Raw genomic sequence first — 27,441 nt, 5'->3', positions numbered from 1 at the left:
TGTCATGGTGACAGCAATTAGCAGCAGTTAAAACAGCAAACAATAGATTTAATGGGTTGGTCTAATAGTGACTTAATTACTTAGCAGTCTAGTTTGTCTATCAGCATTTCAATACACAGGAATAATTCAGTGCTGTACTCCCACTACATGATGCTTTCACTTAGCATTTTGAGTCTGTTACAAGCAGAATTGCAGTGGCATCATTACTATAAATATTTTTGATTCCGATGTGGTGGGAAGGCCAAGGTAAATGCTCTCTAGCAGTCCCACTTGAACACCTCCTGTCACACAGCAGAGAGCCTGCTAGACAGAAAGGAGCATTCTGTGCTCATTTTACTGTGATGGTAAAAAAAAAAAATAACCTGAATTCCACTGCAATTGTATCTCCTTTAATGTAGGTGGAGAATTTCAAGCTATTAAGCCAGTCAAGGACATACATCATGGCTTATGTCAAAAGTACATTTTCTTTTGTACAGACACCAAGTGTCTGCCTTTCTTTTTCCTCCTCATTACTTACTTCTTCAGGTTGTGGAAATGGCAAATACTTTCACATCAGTCCTTAAGTCTATAAACTGGGCTGTTGTTACTGTTTCTTATTGGTGGAAGCAGCAGAAAATAAATACCATGAAGTAATGCTATGCCACAGCTTGTGTCTGCCTTGTCAAAGGGAGTGCTTCAGTGCTGTACTGTCCACGGATGGTAAATTCTGCATGCTGCCATTGTTTATAGCCAGACCTTTAAAAAGTCTAAACCACTTAAGCTGGTATTGCACCCTCTTCTTGGTCTGGGGTTTTTTTGGTGAGTATTTTTGGGTTGTGTGGATCAGGTAAATATATATTAGAACAAGAAATCTGTATTACTACAAACTCAGGAAAAACTACAAAATGGGTAAGTCAGATGTGAACTAAGTTTTAATCTAGTCCAAGCACAACTAAACTACAATATGCAAACAGAAGAGGAGACCCTTGTTTGTCCCTTATCACATGGCATAAATTTGAAATGTTGGTGCTGTCAGGAAGAAGATATAACAAAGGTTGTTTAGGAATACTGAGTGTATTTGAAGCTCAGTATTAAATCCTTCTGCACCTTTCCAAGCAGATTTCATTTCTTGTGAGATTTTTGTGTTTTGCTTATTTGCCCTTTTCAACCTAACTTAATGATGGAGGAACTACCTGTCTTTGCCACTTGTAAAGCAGACATTGAATGGTAGCTTTAGCTTTTGCTTTTTTCTCAGTTATTTTGAGGGTTCTTTTGCTTTGGGAGTTTTGAAATTATCACCTGTTAGAAGTTAGACATTAAGCTTATAATGATTAAAAGTTGGTCAACACTGTAAATAGAATAAATTAGAGTGCTCAGCAGATTTAATTTTACTTTTCTCAACCAAAGGAGTGTGAAGCTCTCTAAGCCTTGTTAAATCAAAGTGAAATGTTAGTACCTCATATCTCTTGAAGTTAGTGAGTAGCCTGACACAGCTTCTTCTCCATGTCTCAGGTGACCTTTCTTTAAACCCTGAAGGACTTCATTTTGCAGGTCCAGGTCAATTTGACATTTGATAGAAATTTGAGATTTCATTGTTGTCTGTGTTACATCATTGTACAGGACTCTGGACCATATTCAGCTACACTGAAAATATTTCAGTCATTATTTAAGAAGTGTAAAATACAAACTCACTCCTCTAAACAAGATAACAAGGTTTTATTGAGGGACAAAGTCAATAAAGCAAAAGCAAACAGCGCTGGGCGCTTGACCGTACCCAAAGGTGCAAGTGATTAGTATTTGTTAAAGGTTTATATACTTTCACTATTGCATTAGTCACACACATATTCATAATTCCCACGTATAGGCAGGGAATATTGTAACTAGGTCCAGGAACTTATTATCATAAGTCTCCTCCTTTTGGCGTCTGTGCGCTGCTCTCGGTGATTGTGGGCATGGGTCTTGAGGATGAAGTAAGCAGTCTTCCTCTTGTGAGTAGGGGTCTTCAAGATGAAGTAAGCAGTCTTCCTCACAGTGTACTTTTCACCTTGGCACAGTTGGACGCCCCAGTAACCACACAACTAGCTGAAATCAGCCATATCTGTAATTATTCTGATAACTAGCAAAGATTTAAAATAGTGTGACCTTCCTGCAAAATTTATTGCAGGATGGGCAGACAAGGAGTATCCCAAGCTAGCAGATGTTTGGGAGGCTCTGTCTCTAAACTAACTGGTAAGTAGAAGGATGGTGTGAAATAACTCATTCATGTTCAGTGGGGTCACTAAATCCTATTATCTCACCACGGACTTACAACACAAACATTGTTCTTTAAGGCTAGAGATACTTTAGAAGACTACTGTGAAACAATTAACTCATGTTTAGTGGGGCCACTAAATTCCACAGACTTACAACATAAACACTGTTCTCTTTCTACAACCTAAGTTAAGCTAAAAGTACTTTAACTCTGTATTTTCCAGGCACTAGCTTTTCTTATATCAAGCCCCGCCCCCTCTTTCTTTACCTTTACAGATTCTTTTACTATGTGACTCCATTTTGCTCAAGAGTTCTGACCCTTTTTTAACTTGTTATCTAATCTTGTGTCTTTATCGAGCCTTGTTTTTGTTACTGTAAACTCATACAGTTATATCCACATAACCACCCCTATGATTTGCAAAAGCCAATACATTTATATGTTTATCACAGAAACATGACCAATAGCTAGCAGTTCTTATTATGGGGTTTTCACATCCTCTGCACAGATGGATTAACAACCGTTGTGTGCCAAAGGTGATTTGGCATTCTCTGGAAACCCAGGGTAAGGAAGTGAAGGACAAGCCAGGTTTTTTGAAAAGGGTATGTAGCAATGTTCAGAAGTTGACTCAAAAGAGTCTGTGCCCCAGGAGTACTTGTGAACAGTCTACAGAAAAGCAGAGTAACTTTGCTGAGGTTGCTGCTGGCAATGTAGAACTGCAGACCTTCCCATCCACAGCAAACTGAAATCCCTGTTTGCATGGCTTCTTTGTGAGAAGCTAGAATCAGTGAGGAATTCAGCATACTTGTGCAACAGAGCTGCATAGTTATGGACTGTGATCCTTTCAGCATTATAATATGGCTGCAAACTGCAAAGTTATTTCTTTTCATAGAATCACAGAATGGTTAAGATTGGAAGGGACCACCAGAGGTCATCCAGTCCAACCTCCCTGCTCAGCCAGGGTCACCTTACACATTACTGAGCACATTACTCAGGATTGTGTCCAGATGGCTCTTGAATATCTATTCCAAATAGAATGCTGTCGTCCCCAAAGTAAATAAGTTCTTTCTCATGCTCAGGTGGAACTTCCTCTGATTTAGTTTATATCTGGTGCCTCTCATCCTTTTGCCTGGCACCACCGAGAAGAGGTTGACCACATCCTCTTGACACCCTCCCTTCAGATACTTATGTACACTGTTCAGATTACCCCTGAGCCTTCTCTTCTCTAAGCTGAACAGGCCCAACTCCTTCAGCCTTTCCTCATAGGAATGATGTTCCAGACTCTTAATCATTACAGTAGCACTTCACTGGACTTGCTGTAGGAGCTCCATGTCTCTCTTGTACTGAGGAGCCAAGAACAGGACACAGTGCTCCAGGTGAGGCCTCACTAGGGCTGAGTAGAGAGGGAGACACATGTCCCTGTACCTGCTCGTAATGCTCTTCCTAATGCAGCCCAGGATACCATTGGCCTTCTTGGCCACAGGAGCACATTGCTGCTGGTTCATGGACAACCTGTTGTCCACCAGGACCCTCAGGTCTTTCTCTGCAGAGCTGCTTTCCAGCAAGTCAGACCCCAGCCTGTACTGGTGCATGGGGTTATTCTCCCAAGGAGCCTGACCCTGCACTTGCTATTGTTGAATTTCAGAAGGTTCATCTCTGCCCATCTCTGCAGCTTGTCTAGATCCTTCTGAATGGCTGCACAGCACTCTGGGGTATAGCCACCCTAGAGTTTTTTATCATCAGCAAACTTCCTGAGGAGGCACTCTGTCCCTTCATCCAAGTCACTGATGCATAAGTTGAACAATATTGGACCCAGTATTGACCCTTGGGGGATACTGATAGTTACAGGTCTCAAACTAGACTCTGTGTCACTGGTCATAACTCTCTGAGCTCTGCCATTTAGGCAGTTCTTGAGCTACCTCACCATCCACACATCCAGCTCGCACTTCCTGAGCTTGCCTATGAGGATGTCATGGAAGACAAGTGTTGAAAGCCTTGCTGAAGGCCACGTAGACAACATTCACTGCTCTTGTCTCATCAATCCAGCCAGTTGTCCCATTGTAGAAGGCAATCAGATTGGTTAAGTATGATTTTTCTCTGGTGAATCCATGCTGACTGCTCATGATCACCTTCTTGTCTTCCATATGCTTGGAGACTGCCTCCAGGATGAGCCCTTCCATTACCTTTCCAGAGATAGGAGGTGTGTCTGACTGGCCTGTAGTTCCCAGGGTCCTTCTTGCCTTTTTTGAAGGCTGGGGTGACATCTGCTTTCATCCAGTCCTCAGGCACTGTTGTAGTCTTTACCATCACAAACTACGCATGAACCATAGTAATGATCGTGTTTCCTTATTATTGCTGAAATCTGAAATCTTAATGCATCTATTTGGTTCAGAGCATTATAAAACTTCAAATAATGTGTTGAATTATTATATATTTAGTATACAGTATAACACTAGTACAGCCCATATATATTATGCTTTGGGGAAGCATGTATCTTTTAACCTTCAGAAGACTTTCAAAGGAGGCAAGAAATTTCTGTAGGTGTTCTGGAGCCAGGTCTGTAACAGGAAATACTGGCAGGAGTGTGAGGGCTAAGCGATGATTTTTCCTTGTGCTCAACACCTATTGCATATGCATATATAATAAAGTATTTTTGCCAGTTTTGTGAAAGGAATAACCTATACCGACAAGAAAAAAATCTAGTCAAAGAAATCTAGAAACAAATCAGCGAAAGTTTAAAAATGCTTTCACATGCTTCACTTTCTATTCAAGGAGACAAGTTTGCTCTGTGAGCATGCAATTCATTCCACAATGTTTTTACCACCTTAAGAAAGAAATCATACTCAGTTTCCCAGTGCATTCATTTTGTGGTTTAATATCACCAAATGACTGAAATCATCCCCTTTGCCATATGCTTATGGCTTTGTTATCGTTAGCATGATGAAGCTATTCCTGTTTTATTAAAATAAGTCCTATTTCTGCCAGTTGCAGTAGTGGTAAGAGAACTGGCACTCATGTTTCCTCTTTGGCTAAAGAATTGTTCTGAATCATAATGCAGGACTGATTTTTTTAGCATGGCTTTTTCTCTGCCAAGGTGGCTTTCTCTTTTATATAGGAAGGTTTTGCTCTTTGTTAATAAAATCTTGTATATGCTGAGCTCTAGGACTCTGAGATGGGCAAGGGATAAGATGAAGCTTTTTCTGTCAATTTAGATAAGTAATTTCTTTGCTGCAAATGCAAAGGTGAAAATAGCACATTTTATTCTCCTACTAGGAGTCAGACACTCAAGTCAGTATCGTTATTTTATATTACTGAAATATCTGATCAGAGTCTTCATTTCAGTCGGAAAAAAAATGGGTTTTGGAGTGAAAAGCATCAAATGGCTTTTCTTGGTGTTAATACCAATATGTGAAAATTAACTTCACTTTAATCTGTGAGCTTTTAGTCATATGGTAATTTAACAGAGAAAGTGAGAGGAACCTAAGGGACATAAATGTGTCTAGTCTTCTAATTTACACTGTCTAAGAAAATGTTCTGCTTAATTGCAAATAGTATAATTCTTAAAGTTTACAAGGTAGAAGAGTCTCTTAGGGAAAAAAGAAGACCAAATAAAAGGTCCAGGAGACTTTCCTTATTATATAAAGTTCTGTCTTTATGGTAAAATTAAATTAGATGCTGAGCAAGAAGTAATAAAATTTTAATATCAGATCCTATCAGTGTAGTTACATTGCACTGCTGTGCCAGTTAATATGGGCACAGTATTGTAATGCAATCATGACACAGTTTCTTTACTCCATAAAGAAACCTCATATTTCTGTGCAGCCTTGTTTATTTCTGCATAACACTTAGTATTGTCAGATAGGTATATCATCACTACCTGACAGTTCTTATAAATCCTATTTTTCCTAAGGGTCAATCAGGATTACATTCTAACTTTTTTTTTAAACTTTTTCCAACAAAAAGGCACCGTGGTTAGAAAACTACACCCCTTAAAAGAAGCAACATTAAAGGCACAACAAGCAATCTGGCCCAGCGCAAATATCTGGCACAGTATAACAAGATCTGGTATGACAGCATCAGAAAACCTTTAATGCCATGGAAACTGAAAAGAAATCAACAGAAAACATGACTATCAATAATTACAAGGGATGGTGTGAAGAACTAAAGTCAGGACAACTACGGCATAGCATGAATTAAAAATAGGAGAAGGTTTAATTAATATATGTAAAACAAGGGGAAAACAAAAAGTGAAAAAGACCAAATAGATAATGTGAAGTTGCATTTTTCTTTGGGTTTTATTTTAAAGTTAATAGTAGTTATCAAGTTCATAAAGTTTTAACCAGAGGACAAGAGTTTAGACTATCAAAAGGAAGTAATGTCTTAAGGAATATTTAGACAAATTAGTTTACACAAACTGTTAGGAAAACATGAAATTAATCTTAAACTACTGTGAACTAGCAGGTTGCCTTTGAGATTTCCAGCAAGTGAAGAAAAACAAACTTGTTTCCAAAACAGAGAGAAAGGGCATGAAAAGGAAGACAGCCTTAGATTTATGCAAGGATACTAGAATAAATAATTTAAATAATTTAATTTTAATAGAATAAGTTATTAAAACATACAGAATACTAGTGTAATGGGAAACAGCCAATACGCATTTGTCAGGAGCAAGCTTTCTGTCTTTGACAGGGTAATCATCCCAATAGACAGGGTAGCAGGAGAAGACATGATATATCCTGACTCTCATGTCATTGTCACAAGTAAAATAAATAAATAGAATCAAGAATATGGAAAATAAAATCATTCTCAAAATGGTTCAGTGTTTCACTGTACAATCAGGACACCTTTCAAATGGGATGCTCTTGGGATCCACCCTATGTCTCTTTCTATGCAAAATTTTAACTAATAACTTTGATGGCAGGCTAGAGAGCATACTGAATAATTTGTGAACAGCTCCTGTGTAAGAAAAGTTGGTATTGTTTTGGAAGATGGGGTTTGACATCCAAATTATGGTGATTGTCTGAAATCAAGAACAGATACAGAAACCATCAAGAGGGACGTACCATGCTTGGAAAGAAAACATGCAATGAGCAGAGTGAGAAATAATGGCCAGGCAAGATGAGCCACAGGCCAAGTACATGTGAGTAGTGTAATGCTTTTACAAAACCAGGTAAATACCTGTCTGGGGTATGATGACAGAGCAGTTTCATGGAAGGCAGAAGAATAAGTCAACCTCCTGCACTTGGTACTTTTGAGCTCCTAGGTGGAATGTCAAATCAGATTTTGGGGACCATGCCTTAAAAAGTTTGCAATCAGTATGGGGTCATTTTAAATAGCTGGTTTTATAAAGCATGACTTACTGGAGGAAGCTGAAGGAGTTTGGTCTGGATAGTCATGAAAGGAAAGAAATAAAAAGACTGGAGGAAACATAATAGTCTTCAAATACAAAATTATTTTTCAGCAAGCTGTTCTTCATTTGACATGTGAAGAAAAAAAAAACATCTTATCCTGCTGCAAAGGCTATTTACCTCAGATATTAAAAGGCTTTTAAAGACCAGTTTGGGCCATCCTCCCTGATGGAAATCAGAGGTGCAAAATACTAAGTCTGAATATTGCAAGAGACCTCAGAGACAAAGAAAAATACCACCCACGGTAGGACTTTCTGGTCTCGACAAGGCAACCCACAGAGTACCTCTAATTCTTCAGAGATATCTGCAAGCCCTGATTTCAGCTTCCATCTCTCCACTGTTAGTGGTTTATTTAAAGCAAATAATACTGTTATTTCTAAGCTAGTTATCACAAATTCTTGGAGATGCAAAGAAGCTCCATAGGACAGTTAGGGCCTATGGTTGACACCTGCAGGCTTCATCTGTCATTCACGTGATTGCTGTCACTGGGCTTGTCAGCTTGTGAGACCTCACTTGGAATATTGTGTGCAGTTCTGGTGTCCTCAACATAAAAAGGATGTGGAAATGTTGGAACAAGTCCAGAGGAGGGCCACGAGGATGATCAGGGGACTGGAGCACCTCCCACATGAAGACAGGCTGAGAAAGTTGGGGCTGTTCAGCCTGGAGAAGAGAAGGCTGCGTGGAGACCTCACAGCAGCCTTCCAGTATCTGAAGGGGGCCTACAGGGATGCTGGGGAGGGACTATTCATTAGGGACTGTAGTGATAGGACAAGGGGTAACGGGTTGAAACTTAAACAGGGGAGGTTTAGATTGGATATAAGGAAGAAATTCTTTACTGTTAATGTGGTGAGGTACTGGAATGGGTTGCCCAGGGAGGTTGTGAATGCCCCATCCCCAGCAGTGTTCAAGGCCAGGTTGGATGAAGCCTTGGGTGACATGGTTTAGTGTGAGGTGTCCCTGCCCATGGCAAGGGGGTTTTAATTAGATGATCTTAAGGTCCTTTCCAACCCTAACTATTCTATGATTCTATGACTGTTGTCTGCCAGTTCAATTCTCACTAACAGCAAGAAGCCTGATTTCTATCTCAGTTAAATCAGGACCTTTGTCTTCCTTCCACTGGTATTTTCATGCAAGGTGTTAATCGCAGAATCACAGAATCCCAAGAGTTGGAAGGGACCTCGAAAGATCATCTAGTCCAACCCCCCTGCAAGAGCAGGGTAACCTAGAGTACATCACACAGGAACTTGTCCAGGCGGGCCTTGAATATCTACAACGTAGGAGACTCCACAACACCCCCTGGGCAACCTGTTCCAGTGCTCTGTCACTCTCACAGTAAAGAAGTTCTTCCTGATATTAACATGGAACCTCCTACGCTCCAGTTTACACCCATTGCCCCTTGTTCTACCACTGGATATCACTGGAAAAAGCCTAGCTCCATCATCCTGACACCCACCGTTTTCATACTTGTAAACACTGATGAGGTCACCCCTCAGTCTCCATGACACATAGCTATCTCAGGATGGGGTCAAGGCAGAAAACTTGACTCTTTTTTTCTTAGAAAAATGTGTATCCCACAAGAACAAGCTCTGTGCCGTATGGTCCCTTTTATTGTTCCAAGTTACCCTAAGGCACAAGCTGTGCAAATTCCAAATACATCCTTATATTTTCATATTCACAGTAGCAGGCATCAGCAACTTTCAGCTGTATTTTTAAATTTAATCATTTAATTTAGACCACAATTGGCTATCTGTTGTTTTATCACTGTTGCCCTGTCGTCAGTAGATCTGTTTTAAGTCTCACTTACATGTTCTTAGCAAGTTAACTGGTTGCAAGATCTTCACCAGCCATTGGGTGTCATTAAAAGAGGTGGCAGCTTCCCAATGGGGGCAGAGCAATGCAGCCATGGTTTTTGAAGGAGGGATGGCTGAGCAGCTTCCACACGATGGTTTTGGCAGTTCTGTGCTGTCACCTGAGAGCAGGTGCCTGAGCACGGGAGTTTCACTCTGTATTAGCAAAAAATTTATTCTCTTGCTGAGTGAGACATTGAGACCCAGGATGGATCCAGAACAGTATTCAGGAGTCTGAGCTTGGTGCACATTTAAACTTTCTTCACTAATTAAAGTTCCATAGTGCCAAGGCCTCATTTGGGGTTGGTGCCTAACAGAGCATTGCAGAGATTTTGCTTTTTTTCTCTTTCCAATATAGCCCAGGGCATCTCTTTCCAATATAGCCAAGTTCCCAGAAAGTGGAAGAGCTCTATTCATCTCCCTCCTTAGCTGGAGGGGTTTCAAACCCACATTCCCAATACCTGGGGATGTGCCCCAGTCCTCCAACACTCGACTGCGTGGGGTTGAGAAAACCACCACCATCATCCCTTGGAACCTGTAGCCAAAGAATCTGAAGGAGATGGAAAGGGAACCTAATCCTGTAGCCGAGCACATAGGAGCACACCCAGCAGGGAAGGAAAACAGCAGCTGCCTGCATTATTTCCTCTGTGTGCAGTGACTGACTAATATAAAGTTTATAACCAGGGTTAAATGGTGCTTGAGAGCAGCCGGAGCTGGCTCCGAGAGCCCACCAGGTGAACCCCAGAGGTGCTGCAACCAGAGAGATCAGGGCAGTGCATCAGGCAAAGACATGCTGCTCTGGGTGGGAATAAGTGAGGAGTAATTCAGGCTCATAGCCGGTGCCTCAAGGATGGCACAAAGCAAGGGAGGAAAACAGCTTGGTAAGAACTGTTCCACCTGACCATATCTTCTAACCTTTTCCTGTTGGTTTCAGCAATAGGTGTTCCCACTGCTATTCTGCTGTGACAAGCATTTAATAATAATCTATATTTAATATTATCTTAGAAGTAATCCTGCTGAAAACAGTGTAGCTACTCAGTTGCTTAAAATTAAGCATATAATTACATTCCTGAATCAAGGCTTTAATGAGGTAATTAAATTTCATAATTATAGTGATTTTTGTAAAGACAGCATCCTCATTTGCTAATGTTAACCATAAATGTGCAAAAATAAAAGAAGGAACAATTTTTTCAACTCAAGTAATTAATGAGTTATGTTTTTAATAGGAAGAAGTTTTTAATGGAAACAATTTTTGAAGTTTACTCAGTAATTCTTTAAATAATTCATAGAATCATAGTATCATAGGATCATAGAATGGTTTGGGTCAGAAGGGATCTTAAAGATCATCTAGTTCCACCCCCCCTGCCATGGGTAGATGTACCAATTCTTTGGTGTATTAGTATTTTTCCTCCTCTTTTATTTTTGATATGACCATAATGAAGAGAATAAAATCCTATTTAACTTAGAATCGTGCCTTCTATATAGATTTCAGTTGTTCCTATTAGAGCTGACGAAGATGAAGTGACATATGAAGTGTATATACAGTATATACAAAAGAGACTCCGAGATAAAAATTCTGTGATCCTTAAATACTTACAAAAAGTCTCTTAAGGGATTTAACTTCAGTAAAGAAATTTAATAGAGAAAAGCAATTTCTGATTACACAGATTTCTTTTTACCATTTAGCAGGGTTTAAATTGAATCTCTGACCTAAAATATTAATTTTGAAAATTACTTCTAAAAAAAAAATTAAGTTGTTGATGTTCTCAGTTTTGTTTTCTGAAGACAGCTGAATGACACAAAAATGTATCTTGCATTGTCTGCTTGTTCTAAATAATCCCTTTTAGTAGGATTAGTCACAGTATTAAATGAAGAGAAGGAGCAAATAATTATATTCTTATGAAATGAAGAAGAGAAGAATCTTTGAAACATTCTCCTTTTCTCCTCACACCCTCCCTTTGAAATCTAAAATTGCATTATGTATTTTTCAGTTATGGAAAATCTTTCAGTCTTCAGTTTAAACAAAAATGGTGGGAATGAGCAGTACATGGCACAAAATTAATTGGGTTTGACTTTTAGGTATGTGGGCGAACTGTGGCCAAAATGAAAAGGAATGCTTGATTTATAACAACTGTTAATCCATAAAGGTTTTGCTGCTACAAAATGCTGCCAGGGGTTTTGGGCAAGCACCTCTGGTCAGCCCAAACAAATATTTTTGTGCTTGTATTTCCTTTTCACAATGGTTTCTTGGATGTTTAAAAACACTGAATGTGGTCCTACTTGTCCCCATGCCTGTGGCATGGTGTTGGTTAGTATGATAATAATATAATTGTCATTAAAGCCCTTTATGTAGTGAACTTAAGGGTTTTTCTAGCTTTTGTTACAAGACTTGCGTAACAGCTAAAATGCTGTCCTGGTTTCAGCTGGAATAGATTTATTTTTTTTCCTAGCAGCTGGTACAGTGCTATCTTTTGGCTTTAGTCTCAGAACAATGCTGATAACTTCATTGTCACTAAGTAGCACTTACCCTGATCAAAGACTTTTCAGTCTCTCATGTTCTGCCTGTGAGGGGTACAAGAAACCAGGAGGGAGCACAGCCAGGACAGCTGACCCAAACTAGCAAAGGGATATTCCATACAACAGCATGTCATGCTCGGGATGTAATCTCATAGCATCCTTTCAGTGTCTGAAGGGACCCTACAAGGGTGTCAGATAGGGACTTTTCTTCAGGGACTGTAGTGATAGGACAAGGGGTAATGGGTTTAAACGTGATTTAGATTAGATGTAAGGAAGAAATTCTTCACTGTTAGGGTGGTGGAGACACTGGAATAGGCTGCCCAAGGAAGTTATGAATGCCCCATCCCTGGTGGTGCTCAAGGCTAGGTTAGATAGGGCTTTGAGTAACCTGTTCTAGTGGAAGGTGTCCCTGCCCATGGCAGGAGGGTTGGAACTGGATGATCTTAAGGTCCTTTCCAACCCAAATCATTCTATGATTCTGTGATTCTATAAACTGGGAGGAGTTACCCAGAAGGGATGGATTGCTGCTCAGGGATGAGCTGGGCATTTGTCATTGGGTGGTAAGCAATGGTATTGTGCATCACTTGTGTTTTCTGAATTTTAATTTCATCTTCTTTGTTGTTCCCTTCTATCGGTACTGTTATTGTTAGCATTGTTTCCATTATCATTATACTTAATTTAAATTATTGAACTGTTAACTCAACCCATGAGTTTTACCTGCTTCCGATTCTACCCTCCATCCCACTTGGGGTGGGCAGGGAAAGGGGGGAGTTAGCAAGTGGCTGCAAGGTGCTGAGTTGCCATCTGGGTTTAAACCACAGCAAAAGCTCTGAATATTATTCTGTGGGAAAAGGCATGAGGAAATACTTCTGGAAAAAAACGACAGTAGGTAGGCAGCTACAGAGGAGAGCAGTGTAATAACAAGAAAGCATCACTAACTGTCTCATAAAGTTGGGGGAAATGACCAGAGATTATTAGAAGAGATTGCGAGTGCTGTGAGGGCAGAAAACACAATATTGAGAAACCATAATTGTCCATATGTAGGTTGTGTAAATGATACACATGGGCACAAAGCCTCTTGGAAAGATTAATCTGAGAACCCACAAAAGGGAAACAAATCTCATTAGTCTGAAATGGTGCATCAGGCTCACATCAATAAGTAATTGTGCAAGAACCACATTCTCTCACTGAATTTAATGTGACAGTAATCAAACCACCTGATAGGAACAAAAATGCTTTAAAAAAATAAAATCCACTGCATAAAATTTTACAACCAAAAAGGAAAAAACTCTTAAAGAAAATTGAAAGGGAAAGCCAACAGGGTAAAATGCTAGCAGACAAATGTGAAAAGTGCTGAAAGATTCAATTTTGAAGGCTTAGTGTAGGTGTATGGCTGTTCAACAGGTTCATATGTAATTTATAATTGCAAATTAAGTGAATAAGCTAGTGATAAAGTTTGCTGGTGACAGAGTTATTCAGGGTTACTGACTATAAAGAGTTGCAAAAATGTCTAATGTGAAACTAGCAACTTGGTGAAAAATTGCAGAAGGGTACTTGTGGGTAAATGCTAGGTAGTGTGAATAGAAAAAATAAGTGTACAGGCACAGTGGTACCTTCTGTTCTTGTTCTGGAAAGAGATCTTGAAGTCATTACCAAACTCATTTTCATTGCCCTGAAAAATATTAGCTCAATGTTCAAATCTAGTCAAAAGTACTCAAATATGAAGAACAAAAATGAAAACCCAGAGGAGTGATAGAAGATAAGTACTTGATGCCTCCATATCTTGAGTACTGCATGAAGCTCAGTTTTTCTGGAAGAATACAGATGACCTAGTAATGGTCCTTATAAAGATCCAAGATGCTAACTGTTTATATATGAGGATAGATTATTGGATTATGGCTCGTCACCTAGGAAAAAGGAGTATCGTAAAAGTATCATGAAAGAAGTGTACACATCAAACTGCTCCTAAGGGAAAAGGAGGTAGCAGGCTGGAATATTCAGTTAGTGAACAGGGAGCAAATTTCTGTATTTTCTTACAACAGGAAAACCAAAAGGAATGATTTACAACAGAAGGAACTTTTTTTTTAATATATAAATTGCAGATTCCTTTGACATGTGAATTTGTGTAATCAGAAGTACAAGTGAGTCCAAGAAGATATCATTAAGGGCAGATCTATCCCTGGCTATTAGATACAAGCTATGGCCTGTGTCTGAGGAAGCTATTAAGCTGCTGACCTCAGGAAGCAAGGGGACAGAACATCACTATCTTTCCTTCTTTTCTGAACATTTGGTGCTGACTGCTGCCACAGTCCCATGCTGGAGGAATGTTTGCTCTTACGATGATTTTCTTCTACCCTGATACTGTTTTTGCCGCCTGCAAGCTTCTGTGTATACTGTCATTTAGAACAAAACTAATTTTCTTTTAAAGTACCATTCATTACAACAAATGCACTTTTAAGCATTGGGACCTTTGTTTCATAGTGTTTGGGTGGTGGGAAATCACCATAAAACATGTTGAGCAGCTGGTGAAAGATTGCCCTAGGGGTGTAGCCTAGAGTCACCCCTCTAGAAGGACTCCAGGGAGACATTATGAGATATTTCAATACTTAAACGAGGCTTGTAGGAAAGGTAGAGAGAGGCTTTTTTCAAGGGCCTGTAGTGACAGGACAGGGACAATAGTTTAAAACTGAAAGGGGTAGTGTCATGGTTTAAACCAAGTCCCCCAACTCCCGGAGAGTTAGGAAGGAGAATCCAAAGAATGTAGCCCCCATGGATTGAGATAAGAACGGTTTAATAGCTAAGGCATAACACAATAATAATGATACAGCCAATAACAAGTGAAAAGAATACAACACCCCACCAGCCACCGACCCATAACTCACTCCACCCTGCCCGGCCGAGCACCGCTTGCTCCTTCCTCCATTTTCCTGCAGAGCTCCACCCCTCCTGCTCTCTCTCTCCCAGTATGCATCCTGGGCATCACGTGCTATGGTATGGAATACCTCATTGGCTAGCCTGGGTCAGGTGTCCTGTCTCTCCTTCCTCCCGGCCTCCCCTCCTCCACCTGGCTGGAGCATGTGCTCAGAAAAGGCCTTGAACAAAAACACCCTCAAAACATGCTCGCTATCAAGCAACTGTTCCCAGCCCAGAAGTCAAAACACAACACTGCACCAGCTACAAGAAGGAGAAAAATGACTGCCATGGCTGAACCCATGACAGGTAGATTTAGGTTAGATATAAGGAAGTAGTTCTTCACTATGAGGGTGGCTGGGCATTAGTACAGGTTACCCTGAGAAGTTTGGAATGCCCCATTACTGGAATTGTTCAAAGGCAGGTTGCATGGGGCTTTGACAACTCAATCTAGTGGAAGGTTGAACTAGAGCTTTGAAGGTCCCTTCCAACCAAAGCCATCCTATAATTCAATGAAATATTGCCCCCATTGCCATCTACTCATCAGCATGAGAGGAGTTGCAGTAGAAGCAGATCTGAACCATTTCCACTACAGGGGAGGAAAACAGGCTCATGTTGTTGCTGAGCTGCAGTCAGGCCCTCAGTGAGTGTTTGTGCCTCACTGCAAGCTAACATGAGCCACTCCATCTCTGAAAAAGCACCTTTGCTGCTCAGTACAGATTGTTTGGTTTAAACAGAGTTTCAACATGCAAGGAATTTAATGCCAAGGAAAATAGTGAAATTGAGGTTTTATAAGCCTCCTAATTTAGGCAGACATTGCAGCATGGTGATCTTGGAGACTGACAGGTTTGGCTTCTGTTAAAAATGATCATGTGCAATAATTCACATGATAAACTGTGATTTCAGGATAGTCTAATGTTGCCCACACAGATGCTCTGTTTCCTTGAGTTATGCATTTTTAAATGGAATCCATCACCCATAGCTTTTTTAATTATGTGACAAATTTATCTCAATGACACTAAAGTTTTGCTCAGGGTGAGATTTTATTGATACACTCTAATTACTTAAATGATACTTGATGCCCTTTTAATTAAAAAGGCATAATGTTTCAATGTCAACCTCTCAACTACTTCTGGGAGACCTGGGCTTTTGGAATTGATTTCTGCTCATCTCAAACAAGAGAAACCTACAAAGCAGAGAAGCTGAATAACTGAATGTTAAAAGACCCTATTTCTTCAAAGCTTACCTTTTGATCCTCACATTGCCACTGAGGCTCTAAATGCATCATTCATTGCAGGGAGACTGTTTTCCTATCTCAGCTGGATTGCATGCTGTTATTCTTTTAATTGCAATGTGTCTCTTTTTCTGAGGCAAAATGGATCTGATGGTGAATGTCTGCCCTGACAGGCACAGAGGCTGCACATACAGAGTGTCTGCTAGCATTTTCTATACTTAAGTTTCTATAAAGAATAAAAAACTTGCATCTCTTTTTTTTTTCTTTTAATCTTAGAATCACACAATCACAGGCTGGTTTGGGTTGGAAAGGACCCTGAGATCATCCAACCCCCCTGCCATGGGCAAGGACACCTCACATTAACCCAACTTGCCCGAGGCTCTGTCCAACCTGGCCTTGAATGGTGCCAGAGATGGAGCATTCACAACTTCCTTGGGCAACCCATTCCAGTGCCTCACCACCCTTACAGTAAAGAACTTCTTCCTTATATCTAACCTGAACTTCCCCTCTTTAAGTTTAAAGCCATTTCCCCTTTCCTATTCCTACAGATACAATAGATCTTGAAAGATCTGTTCTTTTTCTGTGGAAACCAACACCTCAACAGCTTAACCAAAAAGCATTGGTTTTGTAATCTGAAGGGTTATGTGTAGAAGTATCTGCCCTAAGTGTCACAGGCATTTTCATTGAGGAAAATACCAGGTTGGATAAATACCACTAATTCAATTGCCTTAAATTTTCAGAGTATTTAATATGTGCCCTTTCTAGCACTATTCTAGGATTGTTTCCTATTTTCTCATGTAACATTCATTTGATGTAGCTGAAACTTTGCTGAAGTCCCTGCTGTGCACCAAGACCTAATCAACCTCAACATCTGCTGTGAGTTGCTCTAGAGCTGTGCAGTCTCAGAGCAGGAGCCAACCTGCAGAGCTGCTGTTTGGCAAACTCCTGCCAAAACCTGAGACCAGTTGCTCTTTTGGGGGCACATATTTTTACTGAAAAGGGAGTTAAATTTAAACTCAGTTCTGACTCAAACAAAACTCTGCTGCTTGAGTTTCACCATTGTAATAATGAGGTGTTGTCCATGTCATGCATGTTTGTGTGGTGTGGGGAGTTATCAAGCAAGAGTGGGATTATCTAATTATCTGGTTTTACAATATATGCTGTTAATGGCAGAAGCAGATAAATGCTAGTTGACTGTCTTTCACCCATATGTTGAATCCAGGGAGGTGGTGAATGCTCCATCCCTGGCAGTGTTCAAGGCCAGGTTGGATGAAGCCTTGGGTGATATGGTTTAGTGTGAGGTGTCCCTGCCCATGGCAGAGGGTTGGAACTAGATGATCTTAAGGTCCTTCCCAACCCTAACTATTCTATGATTCTATGATTTAAATGTATCGCAGGCTGATGATGACTGTTCACTTTTTTCTGCTCTATTACTGACATCTGTCATTAAAGGAGGAGAAATAGGCAGGCAGTTTTAACCTAACCCTTTTTTAAACAGATATCATCAGCAGGATCCCTAGCATGGCTGTTGCAAGGACTATGTATGGCCTCAGTCTTTCAGAAGTACTTCATTCAGGCTGCAGATGAGCCCAGGGAGCTGGGTCTCTTTAGCTTGGTGAAGAGGAGACTGAGGGATGACCTCATCAGTGTTTACAAATATGTAAAGGGTGGGTGTCAGGATGATGGAGCTAGGGTTTTTTTTCAGTGATGTTCAGTGATACTACAAGGGGCAATGGGTGTAAACTGGAGCATAGGAGGTTCCATGTTAATATCAGGAAGAACTTTACTGTAAGAGTGACAGAGCACTGGAACAGGTTGCCCAGGGAGGTTGTGGAGTCTCCTACATTGGAGATATTCAAGGCCCGCCTGGACAAGTTCCTGTGTGATGTACTCTAGGTTACCCTGCTCTTGCAGGGGGGTTGGACTAGATGATCTTTTGAGGTCCATTCCAACCCTTGGGATTCTGTGATTCTCTGATTTGGGAAGGTTAGAAAAGGGCCACGTTGCTTTGGCACAAACAAAGTGGTAGCTTTTCATTGAGAAAACAGGACTGATGTGTTTTTTATTGCCAATCTGAGAGATGTCATTTATTTCAACATTTCTAAATTCTGATATGTTTTTAAAATAAGTCCATGTGTTATGAACTCTTTAGTTAGAGATAGTACAACATTAGATATGTTAGAGATAGATAGTACAATAACACGTAGCACAACAGAAGATAAATTATGTATTCCTGTGGTGCAAACCACTGGCTGCCAGTGTGTCAGAGACAGTCCCTGCCCTTATACTCTGCATTCATTACTGCCTTGAGGAATACTTATTCACCGTATCTGTTCTGTTCTAGTAATTCACCATTTTTCAACAGAAGAGAGGCACATGCAAGCAATAAAAGAGATGGCTCACATCTTGAGAGCAGGAAGCCAGATAATGATGTATGTGTGGGCAATGGAGCAAAAATGGAGAAGATTTGAAAAGCAAGATGTCTTTGTTCCTTGGAATACTTCAACTCCTTCCTGCTCCTCGAATAAGCCTTGCTCACGTAGAGTACAAAAATCAGTTCTTCACAGGGACAAAGATCTGGCTTTGAAGCAGCCCCATCATAAGTTGGATGGGACTTCAGAGGTACACAGGACAGCAAAGAGCTCATCCTGTGGAAGGGAGAAAAAAGCACCATGCACAGTGCTAGAGAAATCTCTGACATGGCCTCTGTTCTCAAGATCACTTGATTCAGTATTAGATTTGGGCAATCAGTGTTACCAAGAACACCTCATTAGTTACTGCAATTACAGCATTCAGCTGAATGAAGAGAGAAAAAACAAAGTTTAAAAAAAAAAACAACAGAGTGTTCCTTTCCAAAATGTGCTTCTTACTTTTTTCTACATTGCAAACTGAGTGTTAAAAATACAACAGCTTTTGAAGTGGCTGTTAAACCTCTGCTGCCCATGTCACCATGCTGCTCAAAGGCTTTCAGAAGTTGCTATTCAGAATTAGGGCAAGCAACTATACAGCTCCCTATGGCTGCAGTTACTCTTCATGGTTGCAGCAGGCAGAGTGTATTTACCTGACCTGATTTCACATCAGAAAGAATTAGCTGTCAGACAACCACTGTCAGACAGACCATCACCCAAAATAAGGAGCTTTCTGCCAATCTCAGAACAGAAGCAGAGTGGGATAGTCTCTGCAGGAAACAGTCAATGACTGTGCCCTGGGCGTGCCAAGCAGACAGAAAATGGGTCCTGGTGGGGCCTGGATGAGGTAATACTATGTTTTTAAGACAGGGAGTTTGTTGAGCTAATAGAACATCATATTCCTGAGCTACGGATTACACATTTATACTTTGACCACACCAATTGGTGCATGATCACAGGAAAAACTGAAGTGTGGACGACCTAGGGGAAGTATCCTTACTGAAATGTACAGGGAAAACTTGGAGGCTTTCTTCCTTTTGAAAGCTCAGCACCTTTGAAAATCTTTCTGGATGCTTTTTATAGCCTTAGGTTTATTTTGGGGAAGAGGGGAGATATACGGCGAGAAGACTGCTTTGAAACTCTCAGGTTCAGTGGTGTTTTCTTTGATTTTGTTCTTAAAATACATCTCTATTGAGATTTTTTTTTAGTTATCATTTCAGACTGAGAACATTTTAGCACATTAATCCCTTTTCATAAACAGCTGCTAGCTGTGCTTTGTTGCTTGAAAATAGGTAAAATACATTTGGAAGGTGATTGCTGGATTTCTTTTATTGTGTGCATTTAAAGTCTTTGTCATTCATTTATTACTATATAATAATTCATGCCAGCTTTTTATTTTAAAATTTATTGTACTCTGCCACTCGATGAAACATAACGCATGAAGTAGTTGAACAATGCACTATTTTATTACAGTCCACTTTGTCAGCCTATATGATACTTCCAGTCATACAAGACAGTCTTTATCAAGAGAATTACTAGATGTACAGAGCCCTCATGGAAGAGGCAGTAACTCATAACACTGCCATAGTCTAGAGATCTTTTTCATTGCCTTGTAGCAGTCACAGCCAAGAAAACCAAGATATTTGCCTCCGTATATGCCACTACCTGACCTCAAAAAAACATAGTTTTAAAAGTGAGTTTGACATGTATGCTTAGGGATACAACATATATAAATATGGTAAACGAGCTTACAAACTGCTTTCTCCATGTCAGAAAGACTAGAAGTCTGAAGGATTAAATAACTCATTTAAACGTGTACAGTGAATGAGCATAGCACAGAAAAGTATTTTAGTGACCACTAGTCAACGAAGAAAATGGTTTTTAACATCATAATGAAATACTAATGCTTTTAACTTCAGGTTCACCTTTTGCAAAGAAGATCAGATTCATTATCTTATTTTGATAAAGAAACTAAAGTAATTAACTTTGCTAAGTTTGCAATGTAGAGTATATATTTAGAACAAATACAAAGATTCCAAACAAAATGGCTACTTTGCTGATGACTTTTCTGTCTGTGGAGGTTCATCCATAATTTTACTTCCTGCCTTAGTTTCTGTGGACTTGTGGATCAGCAAGTCACAGATTGATCTTGTTTTCTAAGAAATAAGCCCCTGCATGTTCTTTACATGCCTGTTAGTAGCAGATGTTTCAAACGTAGCATGGAAACATGCAGTAATCTGGGTGTTTTAATTCACCTTTAATTCAATTTGGATATAATATCTGTAATCACATTTCCTTTACTTCCTCCCATGGAGTTCACATTGGCAGTATCATAGTACATCTTGTATTCTCAGGTGGAAAAGGTAGAGGGGATAATCAGCCTCTTCCATCTGTAACGCCCGCCTCTGTAGTGCTTCTTTTTTTCCCTAAATGTTAGTATCATGCAAGTGAATAAAATGATTTTCAGTCACAAAATGTCACAGCTGTTCAGCTCTGATGACACTATTCCTTTCATTTTGTACGTTTGTTCCACTGCCAGGGGGACTTGACAGCATCTCCCTATTTTTTCAGTGCAGCTTCAGGTTGTGCTAAGCAGCAGCAGCACAATCTCTCAGAGCCTCTCCATCACATCTGCTTCTATGATTCAACAGGCTGTTAGCCCACACAATGAACTAGAAAAGTGCCTTCAATTGTAGCTGACAGTCCTTGCCCTCAAGAACTCCTGGTGTTTAGTTTGTCTGGAAAAAAACACAGGTATTTTAACTGAACCTGACTGGTCCCATTGGAAGGCTTTAGCCTGCTTCAGCCTTCCCTGAATGAAAAGTGTTCATCGTTGCCAGTTCTTCCCTATAGTGAAATGAGTGACCACTACATTTCCCCTAGTACTGATGCCCCCAGCTGCCTGCTCTGCATCAGGCAAGATCCGTGTCAGAGGGCGAGTAGTAGCCTAACTGGAGGGAATTCTAATCTCTGGCCAGCTGTCAGTGACTCTAAAAGCAGCCCTCCTCTTCAACAAGGAGTTAATGTCCCTGTTTTAAATGAAACAAACTGCAAAGGCCCACTTCTTCTGTAGCCAAGTAAACCATAGGTTAGACCTGCTTACACATGGGATGACTTCCACTCATAATGGTTGCCTCTGGAGGGCGCTGAGTGCTTCCTAGGATCAGAGTAACTTCAGCCTGTTGCAAATGAAGCTGCCCCAGAACAGGGCCCTGACTATGCAGGGAAAGTAAAAACATGTATTTGGTTGGAAGGATCATGTATTCATACCTCCTCATATTTATGCTAGTCAAAAATGTTACAAAGCCGTAAGCTCTACTTGAAATTCTCATTTTGATCAAGATGCCTGTAGCAAAACCAGGACTGAGATCATTCCTTCATTTCTACATCACAATCTGCATTTGTAGTCCTTGGGGTAGGCACTACCTTGCACCAAGGGATATAGCAGGGAAATGCTCCACACTCCTGAGCAGTGCTTTATCCTAATTTGTTTTCCTCTTGTGCTCTTTGTTTTTCTGGGCTTGATTTTAGAACAGAAAGGTACAACTTTTTTGCCTTTATTTAGCCATCTAGACTGTAGATCTGTATGTAAGTTTAGCTTTGTGCTCCATATTGCCTTTGGCGTTAAGGGCAAGAAATAGCTCCTTTAGAGCATAAACCATGAAATATACCTTGAGGAGCTGTTGGGATTGGAGAATTTATGTTCAGCATCTGCTCCTCTCTTTCCATTGCTTGTGGAAGTAGTTTAGAGAGGAGCTCAACCTTAAACACTGATTCTTGTATGCTTAAGTTAGGAGAGGTGGATCCTACCTAGGAATCCTTAAGTTCTGAGGATGGAAAAAGGAGCATAAACAATAGTAAAATCAGACAGATTCATCCCCTACTTCCCCACTTTTGGCCAAGCAGTGCTGCTACATATCCCTATCTTGAAGGAGCCGTGCAGAAAGCTTAATTGTTAAGCTGGGAGAAAAAAGACAAAAGGCAGCAGCCACAGCAGCCTATCTCAGCTCTTCCTTACAGTCTGAATTGATGGTCATTTGAGGTCTCACCTGTCCAAGGGACTTTCAGAAAAGCTTCCAGTGTCCAACACTCTCTCTGATCTACAGATGATGGTCACCTTTACAGATACTAATATTAATAAAGCCAGTGTCTTCATTTGCAGGTCCCTAGAAATTCGCCAGTGTCAGAGGTTTCTCCATTTTCTCCACAGGCAGTTGCTGTGCTGATCCTAATTTTTTTTGTGGACCCCTGGGAAACCATCCTCAGCCATCCCAGGATCCACTAGCACAGCTTGGGGTCCTTTGTTGTGTGCTTGCCACATGGAGGCACTGTCTCATCAAGTCCCACGCAGCCCATGTGAAGTTGATGTGGTTGCAGCAGCCAGCGCTGCTCTTACCACCAAACCTAAGACACTGTGAGCACAGCACTGTTTATCCTCCCCTGGTCTGAACAGGTTTGATGAGTGTGAGTTTATCATAAGATTTTCACCCACCAGGTAAATGTCTTTGTTCTAATTGCCTGCTAATTGGCAAACAGCTAATCACACTTATTATCAAAATCCTTCCTCCAGAGAAAACTCAGCTGAGAGTTTCATCAATCCTTTTCCCTCGTCCTTTTTAATTTTAAAAATTGTTCCAAGTATCATTTGGTAGCTATCACCCAGGGAGGTTCTGTTTGAGTTAATCAGCTCCTGCAAGGTTATCTGTGATCTCTTTGAAAGTGCCTTAGCCAGCATCTTGCCTTCTGTCTTAATTAGTAATTACTGGCCTAAAATTGTCACTTACTACAGGCATTTGTACTGACCTCTCAAATTAAGATCACCCATGAAATTAAAAGTGGAAGGAGCCTATTGGGTCACTTTTTCTATCCTTCAAAGTGCATTTATTATTCACAGTGTGCAGCAAGGAACCCAAGTGTAGGGTATGATTGAGAACACCGCAGTTAACTTATCTTTGAAATGTAAATACAATTAATGAGTATACCTGTCTTCCCCCAGGATCTGTCCTTGTCTGCTTTGTCATTCTGACTTCTTTCTTTCATCTCTTTGATGGAGCTCCTGATTTCTTTTCCTTCCTTCTCACTCAAGACTGAAAACAACATTTTGCAGAAGGATTCCTAGCAGAAAAAATGCACAGAAAACACTCCATGGATTTATCAAAATGTGTGCTTTTACTAGCATGCCTTTCAGAGCTCATTGTGACCAGGACTGTGCTAAGTGTCACCTCATAATTTGGCACAATGCATCATTTGACATGAACATACTATTGCAATTTTAAAAAAGAACACCAGCTTGCTTGCAGTGGAAGCCTACACTGGCAATGTTTAGCTAGAGTGAAACTGTGCCATTCACAAGCTGGCACAAACTTCCAACTAAAATCATCACATTTGATACAGCAAAGTAAATTGTCCCAGGCAAAACCAAGAAAAAGTATTTGGGAAAACAGTGGGTCAGCCAAAAGAGGGAGCAGGACAGCACATCTCTGTCCCTCAGTCTTCAATTGCCCCATACCCAATCTCTGCTCTTTGTATGGAATGGCTTGAAAAGAGGTTAAAAATAATCAAGAAAGGCACGTGAGCAGTAAGCCATGCCAGAGCTGCCACAGAGTCTTTATGGCAACTTGAACAGAAAAGGTGCCTTCTACAAAACCAGTCTGGCTAGTAAGATGCAAGCTTCCTACTCTTAAAGCCCAGCAGCTTTCCTTTCTTCCACCAGCACTTTCCCTCCATCCCCATATTCAGGTACCTCTGCACACCGCTGGAACTTACAATTGGAAATGTCTTCTACTGCTGCCTGCTGATCTACTTCGTGTTGGAGCACATCCTCTTCCATGCACAGGAATGCTTCGTTTCACATGTGGAAAGTTGAGTGGATGTGGCAGAAGGTTGGGAATGTATTTTCCATGTGAGGGCAGTGACATGTGCTGCCCAGAGGGGTTGTGGATTCTGTGTCCTTACTGATACTGAAACCTCAGCTGGTGAGGGGTGAGCAACCTTGTGTGCCTGGACCTGCTTGGAGCAGAGGGCTGGACAGGATGAGCTTCAGCGGTCCCTTCCCTGGACCACAGCAGCAGAGGCAGGAGGCAGACCTTGCCCTTCACAGGAAAGGTTACCAAAGAACTGGTTTCCTGGGCAAGGCTTGCCAGCCACAGCCAGGCTGGAATGAGAGCAGGTACATGCCAGGGCCTAGGGGTAAAAAGGGGCAACTTTGGTGCCAGACTAGAGGCAGAAAAGTTGGTCTGAGGAAGTTTAAGAGTGGGAAGAATTAAAACTGGTTGGAGGATCCCAGATACTGAAGTTGGGGTGTCCTCAACGAAAAAGGAGCTCTGGAACACTATGGAACAGAAGACAGCATCTCTGTGTTGGGAAGCATTGACTGTGCCAGGCAGGAGGACCTGGGCGTTGGTGGCTGTAAAGCAGGGTGGTTTGTCAGATACAGCACCCTGGAGCTCAGGGAGAAGTTCCAGGGCTTCAGAAAAGCATGAGCCTTGCTCACCTCCTGCAAGGAATATATGTAGATCCCTTGCCTAGGCAGATGGTTCCCAAGCACAGAGACATCTCCCCCACAGCTATCCTTCAGGTGTCTAAAGCCCCTCCTGCCTTATCTTCATGCTTCCTGATAGCTGACCTCCTCTACCTGCCCCCAGCCACTCTCAAAACAGCTCCTGCTGTTTCCAACCACACTTCTTCTTGGAAATCAATTTCAGGTGTTTCAGCTTCCTTTGCAAACCAAAGAGAAGTGACGCTTGAAGAGGAAGAGAAATCTTAAGGACTGCACAGACATGGTTCAAAGGGACTCTGGGCAGAGGGCATTCATAATGCCATAATTCACATGTGGAGCTAGAAGCCTGCATTCCAGCAGTTAACATGATATGATTTTACTTTGGGAATAACACTGAGAAGTCTGTATAGGAAAATAATAATATTGATTAACTTCTGTGAGATGGACCCGGAGAAAGAGTTAAAGTAATTTTAGGACTTCCATGGGACTAAGACCTCATAATTTTGGTTAAGAACTGAAAGCCACTACAGGACTATCAGGGACACATTTTGATAAAGTACCTAATTGTATCAAAACCAGAGATTTCTGCTGACACAACAAAACAGAGCCACTGATACTGATAGAGCGCTGTGCTGTGGCAGAAAGAATGCTTCCAGCACTGCATTACTGCAGGGAAGCAGAGAACAGCAACCTTCACTGTTGCCCAGCACTTCAGATGACATCTCATAGTGTCTGTTCCTAAGACAGGCTCTATAGTGAAAGACCAACACCTACTCCATGTCTTGGGACATGGCTGAAGATCAGCTCTAAGAAGATGGCAGGACAGAGGTGGTGATGGGCACTCCATCTGCTGGGAGAAACACAGATGGACCAGTGGTATCAGTGGTGAAGTTACATGTTTCAGGCTCTTTCTGCTTGTATTATCTTATGCCTCACTGCTATTTAAGAGATTCCAAACCCATCCCCACTGAAATACCACAGTATTTACTAGCTCCAGGATTGCCAAGACCATACGATTTCTTCCAGTTCAGCACACACACTGTACACAACTGTAGAGGAAAATCTGCTAAAGGAAGGTTTAACTGCTCATAGGCTCTTTTTTCAGACAAGCAAAGCATTCACTGCTTTAAAAAAAAAACCAACAAAAAAAACCCCAAATTCTGGGTTAGGCCCCAGTTGTCCTTGTTAATTTGGACAGAAAATTATTTCAGTTTTGATGACAGAGAAAATTCTGAGTCCATTCCCTAATGTACTGAAGTTAATGGCAAACTCTTTTAATCCTGGTCATTTGTGATGTGCAGCTAACTCCCGACATGCAACTTGCATGATGTACTATTGATTAGCCTGCAGGGCACATCCAACAATAGAGGTTAATTCATTTGCATGCTTTTGTATTTATATGCTGTCCTGGATTCAGCAGCAGCAGTCATTTTTTTCCTTAGTAGCTGGTGCAGCACTGTGTTTTTGACTTTCAGCCTGGGAACAGCACTGATAACACCGATGGTTTTAGTTACTGCTCAAATGTTTAGTCTGCCCAAGGACTTTGTGAATCTCATGCTCTTCCAGGGAGGAGGGGAAGCTGTGAGGAAGCAGAGACAGGACACCTGACCCAAACTAGCTAAAGAGGTATTCCATACCATAGCACATCATGTCCAGGATGTAACTGAGAGTTACCTGGAAGGGCTAGGCACTGCGGGGTTGGACTAGGTATCGGTCAGTGCTTGTTTGGGCTGGGTATTATAGGTCAGTGGGTGGTATTGTATTCTCTTCCCTTGTTATTTCCTTTATCATTATTATTAGTGGTGGTAGCAGCAGTGGTTTGTGTTATACCTTAGTTACAAAACTGTTCTTATCTCAACCCATAGGAGTTACATTCTTTTGATTCTCCTACCCATCCCCCCAGGAGCAGGGGGAAGAAAATGGGGAGGAGTGATAGAGAGATTGCAAGAGACTGTTTGGCTGATTTATGGCTGACTGGGTTTAAACCACAACATATGCCTTCCCTCATTATGAAATACAAAGATGAAGAGAAGTATTTTGGCCTTAAAGAACTAGAAGTTCTTTAAACCGTGACCTGGTTTGGGTCATTGATTAAAATCCAATGCAACAAATTCAGAGCATTGTTAGTGCAGGTAAAAAATGTTAAGCCAGAAGGATTAAAGGCTGCTCAGGCATACCACAGTGCTTCCCAGTGAGACAAATTACAGCTATTATTTTATGTCAATGAACTGTAATAATCTTGAATTCCCTGTCCTGGAAGGTAACTTTGTGATAATGAACTCTTACCTACTTTACCTCGTACCTTGCGAAAATCAGGGCACCTCACTGGTAGAGAAGGGATATTGCTCATGTTACCTTTGCGTACAGGGATTTATTTAACAAAATACATTTTAC

General features: G+C 41.0%; 1 pseudogene; it reads left to right on the top strand.

The window, feature by feature from the left end:
- The first annotated feature begins 227 nt into the window (after nt 1-227).
- Nucleotides 228-19,533, top strand: LOC106023435 (probable tRNA methyltransferase 9B; annotated as a pseudogene).
- Nucleotides 19,534-27,441: the final 7,908 nt, after the last annotated feature.

The sequence above is a fragment of the Melopsittacus undulatus genome, chromosome 2 (assembly GCF_012275295.1).
Source record: "Melopsittacus undulatus isolate bMelUnd1 chromosome 2, bMelUnd1.mat.Z, whole genome shotgun sequence".
Taxonomy (NCBI): domain Eukaryota; kingdom Metazoa; phylum Chordata; class Aves; order Psittaciformes; family Psittaculidae; genus Melopsittacus; species Melopsittacus undulatus.
Note: the sequence above shows the minus strand (reverse complement) of the source record. Positions and strands in the feature narration are given on the sequence as shown.